Source organism: Nicotiana tabacum, chromosome 1 (genome assembly GCF_000715075.1).
Source record: "Nicotiana tabacum cultivar K326 chromosome 1, ASM71507v2, whole genome shotgun sequence".
In the NCBI taxonomy this organism is placed as follows: domain Eukaryota; kingdom Viridiplantae; phylum Streptophyta; class Magnoliopsida; order Solanales; family Solanaceae; genus Nicotiana; species Nicotiana tabacum.
Window position 1 is genome coordinate 147,927,639 of NC_134080.1, and position 10,916 is coordinate 147,938,554.

Sequence of the window (10,916 nt, forward strand, 5' to 3'; positions counted from 1 at the left end):
CCTCCTAATCAAAAGAAGACCGAGGGTTGAGCCACGGAATGCATGGAACAAACCCTTGAGGTCACAAACTCCAAATATGACAAGATGACAGAAATTCAAGATAACAGGATAGGAAGGAAAGGTAGATACCAAAGGAAATTTGGATAAAGATCAACCACGAAAAGCCCTATTTATAGGAAGAGCAAAGTAACTGACGGCGCTATTACTGCCTTTGAGAAACATAATAGCAGGTGCAAGTAATGCATTCATAGAAGCCAAACCGATAGGAACGGCCCAACTCCAAAGAACGAAGAGTTGAAAATGTTTCGGGTGATCCAAAAGAAGCGAAGAGGCGAGGCGCCTCGATACTTGTAAAAGAGGGGCGGCACCATCTGCACGACGTCGTTATAGGAGACCATAAAATAGTATGTTAATATTATTTCTTATCACTTCCCTCTAAGAAACGCGGAGACTATCTGTGTGCGGTGAAATCTAGGGGGCCGATTTCCCTTGACATAATACTTTGAAGGGTGACCCCGGAAGCTCGGGATCTCGAGCCAGTCGCTTCCCTCAAAGTCTATCGATGCTCCACCAAGGATAATGTTGACCAAATCCCCAGAAAATGCAAGGATTCCTCAAAGAATGCACCCAGGGTCGATCAAGTCTATTCGATCAACCCGACGTTAGCTCACATACAACATAGAGCTGACCGGCTGTCACATCCCACCCTCTTTTTTCACACAACGTATTTTGTACTAAGTTTGGGCTTCCCCTTTCTATAAAATAGGGGTCATTAACGCCTTGTAAGGCAGAGCTCTAACCATTCTACAAAAGTGCAATAATGTCTTCTCTCTCTTTCTCCTCTCTAACTTGCTTGCCCTCGCTGGTTTAAAGTCGTTTAACTTTGTTGTCTTCTTGTCTATTCTTCGTTTATCACTTGGTATTGACCCGAAGTCATCTCGATAACCTTTGCGTTGTTGCTTGTTATTTGTCGTATACCTTATTATTGGCCATAAAGAGCCTCGTTTGATTATACCTTCAACCGTTATCCCATCCCCGACTCTCCCCGATAGCCCGATGTTGACCCCGAGGTTTTTCATTGATCGGACCTATGCTCGGGCAACAAGCCTTACGGTTCCATTACTATCTCGTTTTAGTTTGCTTTTCATCGATAAAATTCCATATCACTAGCACCAACTGCTCTAACAACTAGCTCGGGAATAGATCACATATTTTTAGAATCTCATTTACAAATTTAATTGTCGTTACCATTTTCATGATAAACAGTTTGGCGCCTACTTTCGATTAGGCGGGCTGGTTTTGGTGTCCGGCGGGAGCCCTATGGGTCCGGAGCAAACTAGATAGGCCTGGGGGCTCTTATGTGTGTTTTCTGATGTGAGTAGGCGTCATGGCCTTTGTGCTTTATGCTTTTCCCAGATGCTTAGGCCTAGTTTCCGAGTTGGGCCCCGATTTGAGCTTACCTGACCTCCGATCTCCCACACTTGTGTGGGCGGATGGTGATTATCTTTATTCCTTGCCCTTGTGCATTTATGTTTCAACTATCTCGGGTCTAGTATCCGAGTCGCGTTGTTACTCAAGCTTTAATTGACCCTCAAGTTTTTTTGTGTATGCATAGGCAGGTGACGATAGCACTTGTGGTTCGGGTTGAAGCGACCTTTTAAGTGTATGGCCTAGAGGCTTGTTCGGCTGGCGACAATAGCTCTTACGCTTTTGCCCATGGGCATTTTGTAGTTAACTATTTTGTATCCGATTTCCGAATCGAGTTATGACTCGAGCTCATTTTAATCATCAAGTTTTCAATTTTTAAGTTGGCGACAGAGTCTCGTACACTGTCAGTCATTGAGACCTTTTAGTGTGCGGCCTGGAGGCTTGTTTGGATGGCGACAATGGCTCTTACGCTTTTGCCCGTGGGCATTTTGTAGGCTTTGTTTTCCTCTCGTTAAGGTCTTTTTGAAATGATTTTGCCTGACCCATCGTCAGTTATGGAAGAACCTCGATTTCAAGTTGTTAGCGATGATGTTCGAGCACCTCGGAAGGTTCTTAGCTCGCAGGCTGAGTAGCTCAAAGCCTTGTGTTTTTGGAGCTGACATGGTCGAAGCCTGTATGCCTATTGAGGGAAGCCTGTTTTAATCATTTCTTTTCGAAGTATATTCAAAGTAATGGCCTGCAATTTTGTTAGTGACAGTCGGGCATCCCCGAGTCGCGTTAATTTGGCTGGAGCAGCCATTTTGACCGTAGTCATATGTGTTTGGCCGGAGCTATATTTGATCCCGAGTGATAGTTTAGGCATCCATACAGAGGGTATTCCCTTTCGGGACTCTTACAAATGCGATGTATAGCCTAAACTTAAAGGTCTGTAGAAAGGTCTTACAAAATTTTCATGCCTATTGAGGTCTTAAAGTTTGTCATGCCTGTTGATGTCTTATAGTTTGTCATGCCTGTTGAGGTCTTACAGTTTGGCATGCCTGTTGAGGTCTTACAGTTTGTTTTGCTATGTAGAACAGATTTGGTTATACCGAGTCTGCTCGATCGGGGTCTTACGGCCTCGGGTTTTTCGGTGTTCGGCAATTGGTGACAGTCTCCGAGTCATCGAGTTTTCATAGGCTTGAAAGCCATTATTCGCGAGCTCGGAGTTACCTTGTTGGGGCTTTATAAGCCCGTAGTTCCGACCCTGGGGTCGTGCAGGTGCCAAATTGTTGACGCTAAATCTCTAAGTATTTCGGGACGCATTTGATGGAAGTATCCCTATCGAGAGTATGTTGAAATTCCCTTTTTTGGGAGTGTGAGGTTCTTTTGGTGACAGATACCCTTCGATCTATTGATGTAGCTGTGTTGTTACGTTGAATATCTTTGCCAGACCGAGTTTGCTCACTTAGGGTCTTATGGCCTCAGATTTTGAAGCACGTGGTGATTGGTGACAATCCCTGGATATTCAAGGTACCCCCGATCTTAGTGATGCTGGGTGATTTCTCAGTTGCCTTACCTGAAGGCTTTGTGATTTTTGAATTTCAACCAAGAGGCCATCCGAGCGGCAAATTGCTGGCGTCAGTCCCGAGTATTCGGGACGTTTTTCGCGAGAGAATTAAAACCTTACTTTGCGAAGGAATTTTTTGACAAAAGACATTCTTTGATTGCTTGGTACAATAGTACACGTATTCGCCGATGGAAGCTTGACTATACGGACACGGTTTTTCCAACCGTTTGGTCGGGTACATCGCTTCCCTTTACGAGCAGATATATTTCTGGGGAAACGCCCTTCATTGTTCAGAGCATTGTCTGCAAGAGGAGTCTTGAGTATTTGTGGAGTTTTCTTTAAGCATCTCGCAATGGTTTCCTCATTAAAAACCTTGTCGGTAAAACCTTTCTCTTAGGACAAAAACTCGGTCTAAGGAAAAGAGTGCAACGGGTATGTTTTTAGAGCCTTTGAGGTCTTCGGGCAATGCCAGCGATATGACAGCTCCGGTCGGGTGACTACACAAGGGTTAGTTCTGAATTCGAAAGAAAAAAGGGAGAAGGTCGTACCTTGAAGTGAGATGCGCTGGTGATGCCTCGAGGTTGATTTGTTGTAATTGCCTAAGGCGAAGACACAGCATGGACTTTAGCTTCATTTTGTCAAGTTCGATCGAGGGTGAGACCGGATTCGTCCTTTGACTTATTCGGGGGTGGATGTCGGAACATTTGTACCACGTCATGTATTGCGAACATTTCCCTTGCCACGTGCTGTACCCCGTAGACGGTTTTGATCCCGTCCTTTGTTGGGATTTTTATCATCTGGTGAAGGGTGGATGGCACTACTCTCATACAGTGTATCCATGGCCTCCCGAAGAAGGCGTTATATCTCATGTCTCCCTCAATGACATAGAATTTGGTGTCTTGAGTCGTGCCCGCCACGGTGACAGGGAGGATGATTTCTCCTTTCATTGTTTCACTTGCCATGTTGAATCCGTTAAGGACCCAAGTGGAGGAATGATTTGGTCAAGCAACCCGAGCTGTCTTATTACCCTCGACCTGACAATATTGGTCGAGCTACCTGGATCCATGAGTACACATTTTAACTGAAAAAAATTTCAAAGAAGGAAATTACCAGGGCGTCGTTGTGGGGTTGAGACAGGGTGTAGGTGTCTTCTTCACTGAACGTGAGGGCATCTTCGGGGACATATCTCGAGTCCACTTTTCTCTGGTGATGGATATTTTTGTTCTTCTCATTATGGGTTCCTACGGGCATCGACATCCCCCATGATCATGTGGATGATGTGTTGCAGCTCGTTTGCCTTATTTCTCTTGGTTGCCTCCCTTTCTAAGAACTGATTTTTGGCTCGATCGCTTAGAAACTCTCGGAGATGTCCTTTGTTAAGAACCCGAGCTACCTCCTCTCGTAGTTGATGACAATCCTCGGTCTTGTGGCCGTGTGTGTTGTGAAACTCGCATACTAAGTTTAATTTCCTTTGCGATGGATCTGACTTTACCGATTTGGGCCATTTGGCGTCTCCGATCTTGCTGATAGCAAACACGATGTATAACACATCGACGTTGAAGTTGTATTCTGACAGGTGGGGTGCACCTATTGGTACTATGTTTCGATTGATCCTAGCTCGATGAGCCCTCGAGGGTCCTGTCCTCGATCCACCCTCCGATCGTTGCGGGGTAGGTTGCACCTCGGGGCGTTCTTCCTATCCTCGAGGTATGGTTGATACCTTTCTTTGTTTGGCTTTGGTTCCTTTGCCAGGAGCCTGTTCCGGGTATACTGAGCCCAAAGGGGCTCCCGACTGGTCATCCTCGGCTCTGATATTCGACTGGTACTGATTGTGGACATCCAACCAAGTCACGGCCGGATACTCGATCAGGTTCTGTTTTAGCTGTTTTGAAGCCACCGAGCTTTGTTCGTCAAGGCCTTGGGTGAAGGCATGTACTGCCCAGTCGTTAGAAACTTGCGGTAGCTCCATCCGTTCTATATGAAAGCAGGACATGAATTCCCGCAGCATCACGTTCTCTCTTTGCTTGATTTGGAAGACGTCGGACTTCCTTGTTGCTACCTTGATGGCTCCGGCATGCGCCTTTACGAAGGAATCTTCTAGCATGGCGAATGAATCTATGGAATTAGGAGCTAAGTTGTGATACCACATCATGCCTCCCTTACAGAGGGTTTCCCCAAAAATTTTCAGCAAGACGGACTTGATCTCATCATTCTTTATATCGTTGTCTTTTACGACGCAGGTGTAGGCAGTAACGTGTTCATTAGGGTCAGTGGTACCATTGTATTTAGGGAGTTCCGACATACTAAACTTCTTTGGAATGGGCTTCAGGGCCGCTTCCTCAGGGAACGACCGTTGTATGAACTTCTTCGAATTGACGCCCTTGAGGATCGGTGGTGCATACGGGATCTGATCGACCCTAGAGTTGTAGGTCTCGACCTTTTTACCATTGGATGCTATCATTTTCTCTCCAGAATCAATCCTTTTGGTGAGGTCCTCAAGCATCTTTATTACGGCAGGGTCGGCTACCGATCCGTTATTGCTCGAACTCTCGGGTACTTATTCGGCGGGGGGAGCTGTTTCCGGAGCTGCTGTGCTGGGAGTCTTTGGATGACTTTGTAACTGAGGGATGGTCAACTGTTGTTCCTGCGACATTTCAAAAATAACATGAAGGCTAACTTCCGGTTCTTCCCGGGCTGGGGTTTTTTTGGCTTTCTATAGGTCGCTATGTCGTATGCTTCTGTCGGTGTACGAGGTTTCATTGACTTGTTGTGCATCCCGTGAGTCCGCATCAGCTATAATCGGCCCGGGAACATTATCGGGGTTTTGTGGTTGTGTTTTGGCAGCCGGAACAGCCACGCCATTTTCCCTGTAGTTTTCAAGGTTGTCGTTCTCGATTTTGTTTACCAAGCCAAACATTTTGACCTGAAATCAAGATATCTTGGACAAGAAAAAGTGTGAAAGATAACTTGCATTTTTGTAACGAAACCAGCAAGAAAATAATCACTATTATTTTTAGCCCCATGGTGGGCGTCAAACTATCTACCGTGAAAATGGTAACAGCAATTAAATTTGTAAATGGGATTCTAAAAATACGTGATCTATTTTTATGTTAGTTGTTAGAGCAGATGATGCTAAGGATATGATGTTTAATGATAAAATACATGCTACAATGGGGCAGTAATCAAATCGAGGGGCATGTTGCCCTGGCTTCGGATTGGTCGATGGAGGACCTCGAGGTCGATACCTGGGATCGATCTCAAGCTATTTGGGGTAGCCGAGAATGGGATAAAAGTTTAGATACGATTAAACAAGGCTCTTTATAGCCAATACCAAGCAATAAGTGAAGAACAAGTGAGAGAGTAGTAGAGGCTAAAGTGGCCTCGAGCTAGTAAGAACGAGCAAGTTAGAGAGAGAGAGATATTATTGATCTGGTGGAGAATAGTTGGAGTTCTGCCCTTATAGAGTGTCAATGACTCCCCTTTTATAAGAGGGGGGAGCCTAGACTTAGTACAACATATGTTGAGGGAAAAGGAAAATGGGATGGGACGGCTAACTAGCTTTATGAAGTCTGCGTAGATCGATGTTGAGCCGCTTAGATAGACTTAATCGACTCCGAATGCATTCTTCGGAAGCTTCCTGTGTTCGTCGGGGTTTAGGCCGATGTTATCCTTGGCCTGGTATCGACAGATCTTGAGGGAAATGACCGGCTGGAGGTCCCGAGCCTCCGAGGTGGCCTACTGAAGCAATTTTGTCAATGAAAAATCGGTCCTCCGATTTTACCGCGTATAGTTATGATTCCACATCATGGCCCCCTTCGAGAGCATTTCTCTGAACCTCTTCAGTAAGACGGACTCGATCTCATCGTCTTTTATGTCATTGCCTTTCACCGCGCACGTATAGGCAGTGATATGTTCGTTGGGATCGGAGGTCCCATTGTATTTTGGGAGTTCTGTCATTCCGAACTTCTTTAGAATGAGTTTCGGGGCCTCTTCCTCTAGGAACGGCCATTGTACGAACTTCTTCGAATCTACACCCTTCAGTACCGGGGGCACGCCCGGGATTTGGTCAACCCTAGAGTTATAGGACTCGACCTTCTTGTCATTGGCTGCTATCATTTTCTTGCCCGATTAAATCCTTTTGGTAAGATCCTCAAGAATTTTTACTCTAGCAGGGTCGGCTATCGATTCATTATTACTCGATCTCTCGGGTACATATTCGGTTGGGGGAGCTGTTTCCGGTGCTACTGTGCTGGGAGTCTTCGGGTGTCTTTGCAACTGAGCGATAGCCAACTGTTGTGCCTGCAATATTTCGAAAATAACATGAAGACTAACTTCCTCTTCTTCCCAAGATGAGGTCTTCTGGGTTTCCTATTGGTCGTCATGTTGTATGATCCAGTCGGTGTGTGATGTTTCGTCAACCTACTGTGCATCCTGCGAATCTATGTTCGCTGAAATCGGTCTGGGCGTGTTATCAGGATTCTGCGGCAGCCCGCCGACGATTGGAACAGCCACACCATTTTCCTCGTGGTTTTCGAGGCTGTCATTTTTTACCTTGTTTACCGAGCCAGACATTTTGTCCTGAAATCAAAAGATCTTGGACAAGAAAAAGTGTAAAAGATAACGTGCGTTTGTGTAATGAAACCAGAAAGAAAATAATCACTATTATTTTAGCCCTACGGTGGGCACCAAATTGTTTACCGTGAAAATACTAATAACAAATGAATTTGTAAATGGGACTCTAAAAATACGTGATCTATTTTTCTGCTAGTTATTAGAGCAGTTAATGCTAGGCGTGTAAAGAGAAGATATGAAATGCGAGTTAAAATAGAGCTATGATCGAACCAAAAGATTAGTTATTCGGGCCTCAAACTGGTCGACGAGGGGGCCTTGAGTTCGATGCCTGGGCTCGAGCTCGAGCTGTCGGGGGTGGCCAGGAAGGGAATAATAGTTAGGATATAATTAAAGAAAGCAATAAATGAAGAACAAGTATGAAGGCAATAAATGAAGAACAAGTATGAAGGCAATAAATGAAAGGTAGTCTCGAGCGTGTGAGTTAAAGAGAAAAGAGAGAGAGAAATATTATTGATCTTGTGTAGAATAGTTGAAGTAACAGCCGGCCTTACAAAGGATGGAGATACCCTTTATATAGGAGAGGGATGGGATGGCTAGATGCGACGCCTCGATACAGGATATGGGTAGGCCGACTCTACCAGACTTAGCCATGTGCCTTGGGAATTCCCCATTTTTCTCTATCCTCGATCTTCATCTTCTTTGAGTCAGGCCTCGACAAGCCCCGAGGGAGGGAACTCGGTCGCAACTCCGCGTCCTCGGGGTCTCAAGACATTCTTCTGAAGGGACTTGATAGCAACAAATTAGGCCCTCTGATTTTGCCGCATACACTAAGTGATAGACATAAAACATGGATTAGTGATGGATTAGATGCTGAAATAGTAGACATAAAATCCTAGGAACATGATATCTAGTGCGCATTTGGAATGATTTGGATGTGTGTATTCATCCTAAAAACATGGATCCTAATGCAGATATAAATAATGTAAAGCCTATGACATGCTTTCTACCCCAATGATATTTATAGGATTATATAGCTACCCCTCCCATTTCACTAGACATCCCCAACATTCGTTTACAAATAATTATTACAGACTAGCTGAATAAATTACATAAACAAATAAATAAAAAGAAGTTAATTATAGGGAGCCTGAAGCAATCCCAAGTGTATCCTGAAGATACCTGATTTTACATAGCCTCAAATGCCATGTTTATATCCAGTCTCTGTGTCAATGTTCCGTAAGGACCTCAATGATCCCGGGCAGTGCTCACACCCATATTTCATAACCAAAACATAGTAAGTGCAGTGTGGAAGGGCCAGCCCCAATGCATCAGAGTTCAGAGGGATCTCACAAGGATACCAAGGCAATCACACACTGGAGGGGCAGAACCTAGGGACTTAAGAGTGGAGTGAGAGTGCTTGACATAGTTTTGAAAAGGTTTGATAGGAAACACAGTATTGAAAAGGACTCAATTGAGGAAGTTTTATAAAATAGGAGAGTTGTTTACTAGTGAAACAGTTTTAACAAGAATTGTGTAATAAGACAAATAACAGATCAATCATAGAGCAAACAGAGTCCTAACCACATGATTCATACAAGGGAATTGGGATTTGGGGGACACATAATACACATAATGAACATATATTAAATAGAAGTCTTTTGTAATTAAGGAGTAGCTAACAGTGCAAGCAATAAGGCATGGATTTCAGAGGTGCTAATTAGAACATAGTTATAGAATCATAAGTGCATAGAGGGTTCATGGGATTGGGAGATGACATAGTATAGGATTTCATAGCAACAGTGAGGACATAGAAGTACTAAACATGATTGGGCATAGCATCAGAATAACTTAGGGTAACAAATCATTTTTGCAAAACACGTGCAAACTAGAAACCAACTAATACATAACCATTCAAACATATACTAATAGAGTAAATCCAGTACATACTACAAGGAATGGACAAGCTCATATCATGCTGATAACATATTTGAATTAGGACAACACTAACAGTGATCCAAACAAGCTAGTTACATATTGAAAGGTCAAATAATAGACAGGAATAGCCTGGTAACTGGTAAACTGAAACAGCAAGAAAACATATAGTGTTTAGGACTTGAATTGAAATCAAAACATACCAGTTAAGGAGAATAGACACAAAGTGAAGAGCAATAGGGTGCAATAATTAGCTTTGGCTTGCAGCCGGCTAATTCAGTAATAGTAGCAAGTAACAAGAAAGAGAGCAGAAAAGATTTGTGTGTGAGGGAGTTGTGAACTAATGTTCGTGTCTAATGAGAGTAGAAGAAAGCATATATATAGTAGTTTTAAATCTAGGTAAATAAGGTAAGAATCAAATTATTCAGTAATTGGAGAACTCGGAATCAATTAAATTAAAATCAATCCAAATTTTCCCTTAATTAAGGGAGTCATTTCAAATGGAAAAGAACAGGTACCAAATAAGGAAAGAGTTCAAAAGACCTAAGTACACAATAAGCAATTAGGGGTAGATACATAGAGTTCTAATTAAGGAAATAACAGTAACAATCGAGCAATAATGCAGTCAATAAACATAACAAGGTAAGAAAATATTTTAAAGGTTGTGAAAATAGGAAAAGTAGCCGAAAATTAGTAAAGAGTATCAACAGAGGAAGTCAGGGATTTAAAGAATGGGAAAATAGTACTAATACTAAGGAAAACATTATAAACTTCCATGAATAACAAGTACTGAGTATTGCCAGAAAGAGACCAATCAGAAACCCTAGTAAGACATTATTGGGGTAAAAATCACTAATCGAAAAATATTCATGGGCTTCAAACACACACATAGCAGAATCGACAAGCAATAATGAACTCACGATTATAACATAGTGTTAAAATTGGGGTTTTAACATAACAAATCAGGAATAAAAAGAAATTTTAATAAAAAGCCGTTCAAGCATATGAGAATCATAGAACAATATTAAAAAGACCAGAAATATGTTTCTGAAAAAAAAGTTCCAGAAACCCTAATGGGAAATTAAAGCGAAGCTTTGAGAAATCGAATGGTTTTTCATAAAACAAACGAAAATAACTCACTAAAACCTCAGATCTTTTACATATATAAGAGCTACAGGAGAAGAGATTAAGATTTTCTAGAAATAACCCAGAAATAGAGAGACCGGCTTAGAAACTCATAGGTTTAGCAGAAAAATATGAAGATCTTACTAAATCGGGCCATGGTGGCCTGAGAATGGCGAGAACAGGCCATGGGTGGTGAGTGAACAGCCACTGGTCCCTTGAGGACCTCAAGACAGCAAGAATCCGGTCATGGGGGATCCATTAAGGCTAGGGGTGGTGGTGAGCCACCATTATTACCGGCGAGCAAGCAGCCGGT